The sequence below is a fragment of the Eumetopias jubatus genome, unplaced genomic scaffold, assembly GCF_037043125.1.
Source record: "Eumetopias jubatus isolate StellerSeaLion01/CBP00866 unplaced genomic scaffold, mEumJub1_p1.0 scaffold_1, whole genome shotgun sequence".
In the NCBI taxonomy this organism is placed as follows: Eukaryota; Metazoa; Chordata; class Mammalia; order Carnivora; family Otariidae; genus Eumetopias; species Eumetopias jubatus.
In genome coordinates, this window is record NW_028274807.1 from 75,671,071 (window position 1) to 75,674,275 (window position 3,205).

Sequence of the window (3,205 nt, forward strand, 5' to 3'; positions counted from 1 at the left end):
GATTGACCTGGCTCCAACATTTAGCCATTGGTGAGAATGTCTTGCCACCAAATTAGTGGTAAGGAGCTCATTCCTACTAGTCAGGTCTACAAATTTTAGAAAAGCATCCTACCAAGATTTAGGATCAAATGAAGGCAGTCGAGTCCTTTTAGGTCTAGAATCATCCAGAGCCACAATGTATATATATCATACATATTAAATAATTTTTGAAATTCTGCAGGAATGAAGTCTTCTGAACTCTGTTTATTCTGACTTCTTCACACTTATTTGAGCCCTGAGCTATTTTTATTATTAAGTATTTACTAATATTTAATGGAACTATGGAACCCGTGGCCCTACTTTGTTAAAACCACAGGACAGAGCTGCAGTCTTCCTAAAACTTGACTGGGACAGCAGGATCTGCTTCCACATGGCCGTTCACAGAGGCCTCAGTACTTCTTCACATGGGCCTCTTCTTGTGGCTGCCTGAGTGTCCCCAAGACATGGCTATTGGCTTCCTCCACAATGAGTGCTCCCAGAGAGATGGCAAGGCAGAAGCCATGATGTTTTTCATGAGGAAGTCTTAAAGTGACCCATGTGATTATATCTGGCAGAATCCATTTGTTCCAAGGGAGTCATTAAGTCTAGTCCTCACTCAAGGACAGAAGCATTGGGCTCCATCTCTTGAAGAAAGGAGTGTCAGAGAAGTTGTGAACATATTTTTAAACTACCATATTGCCCTTTTGAATGCGAGTGGAGAAAGTCAGAAGCCTGCCTGTGTGTTTGGTCACCTCTTTGTTCCTCACTACCACTTTAGGTTTTTACTAGAGAAATCCCAGGCTCCCTCAGAAAGGAGTTTAAAACCTTTATTAGCCTAGATAATTCTTAATGCAGAAAATGTTTCAGTTGCAAGTAAGTAACGATGTTCCTTGTCTGCTTTAACATAGATCATGATTTTTGTGAATTCTGGTAAAATTTTACTGAGAAAAACTTTAATCACTTATATATTTTCTGAAGTACAATCAGAGGGTCCTAGTTTTGTTTAGTCTTCAACTGAATGAAAAGTTTTACTAGCCATGAAGTCTTGACATCCTGAGAAAATTGATAAACGTAGGAAGTTTGATTTAAGAATGGCTCCTATGCTAATCATTAAAACAACAAAACATGCCCTAAGCAAGATAAGGTTCTCTTATTTATACATAAAATTACAGTATAACAACTTGATTTTTTTATCATAAGTCTACTGTATATTTCTATCCAATTATTCTAAAAATTTAAATATACATATAGAACTTTTCATGTAAGAAACATGTGACAGACATTCTGGGTTTGGTCTCAATTGTGTGAATGTGAGCATCACATCACTGTAATCAATCTGGTTCTCTTCTGTAAACATAAAATAAATAAAAAATGTTGTTGAATTAAATGGTCTAAATGCTCTCTTGTGCAAATAGTCTCTGGTCCTAAAATTCCCACTTCTAGTTTAAAGTAAATCCTGGAAAAATTTTAAAGCTATAGGCAGTTATTTCTAAGGGGACAAGTAGAGGATATATGGTGTGTGTGTGTGTGTGTGTGTGTGTGTGTGTGTGTGTGTTTTAGAGAGAGGGAGAGAGAATGGGACGGGGGGCAGAAGGAGAGGGAGAGAGAGAATCTTAAGCTGGCTCCACACCCAGCATGGAGCCTGATGTGGGGCTCTCAATCTCATGACCCTGACATCATGACCAGAACTGAAATCAAGAGTTGGACACTTAACCGACTGAGCCACCCAGGTGCCCCAAGGATATATGTTTTAAATGACTAAAAATACATGAGATAATATTCAGGAAAGCATATTTTTTAATTTGTCTGTTAAAAGCAAAATATATAATCCAAATGTCACACATGATTCCATGGAAAACACACAGGTATTCTTAATATTGATAGAAAGCTTTACCTTTATACAAGTTTCAAACAGATATTTTCTCCGTTAAAATAAACTATCTTAATGATTGAAATGGCTTAATATAAAAGAACAAACAATAAAGCAAACTACCAGGGTGTAGGTGAGTAATAGACATTTATATAAATAAGAAAAAGTGAACTGATTTATGCACCCAGGTCTCAAAATAATACATCACAGGCACTTGGCCCACAGTTCACTACAAAATAAGCAAGCAAAAGTGGATTTAGTAGTAGTTCAACATTAAGGAATTAGGACTCTTTTGGGTATGATCTTATTATTGATCTGCTCAATAAACTTCCATCAGCTGAAAAGAAGGTCTAGAAAATAGGATTCTTTTCACAAGCAAATATATAACACCTGCTGTAGGCGGGGCACCACAATCAAGTGGCACCAGTCAGCTAATCAGACCAATCACATAGGTAGTCTGATGAAAACCCATTCTCTTTTGGCCCTATTACAGGTGTTTTTCAAAAATTAGAAGCTCTACAGAGATAGAGCACTGTTCTGTGAGTTCCCAGTGTCACCTCTTAGTGTGGGGCAGGCAGGTATGTTGCTGGAAGCAAACTTCCCTTCACCTAAGAGACTCTATTAAACGCTTTTGCTCTGGGCGATTTCTTTACCTAATGACCTAAATAAGTTCTGTTTTTAGACTTGCTAGATCCTCAACTTTTTTGGATTCCCTGTTTCTGTGAAATATACCCTGAGGTGTCAGGCCACCTAAAGACAGAACTATATGAGAATAATGCATGACACTGTCTCATTTTTAGTGAACATATATTTGCACAAAAATTGTGCCAGGCCTGATGCTAAAAACTTTATGTACATTAACTCAATTCAGTCTTACACCAACCACCTGTGGTAAATCAGGTAGGACAGGTGCTATTTACAGATGAGGAAACCATAACATAAGGAAGTTAACAATTTTCTCAAGGTCACATTGATATTACATCCTTGCCCCAAACTAGCAAACTGCAGATCCCATACTCTACACTGTCACACTTCTTGTCTTTCTTATTCCAAGTTTCCTCTGGTTATATTTTCATCAAGATGTAGAATTTTGGGTATTTAAAATGATTTACAGCAAATTTATAAAAGAAAGGCTGCATAAACCATTCTCAGGAAAACAATAACCATATTCACATACACACATACACATATTCACTCACACACAATACTGTTCATGTGTATTTTGTGTAATGGCAGAGCATAGAAATGAGTCTACTTGGTCATATCGGTAACTCTTCTCCCATCTATGAGAGATGTATAGTTGTATACACTAATACA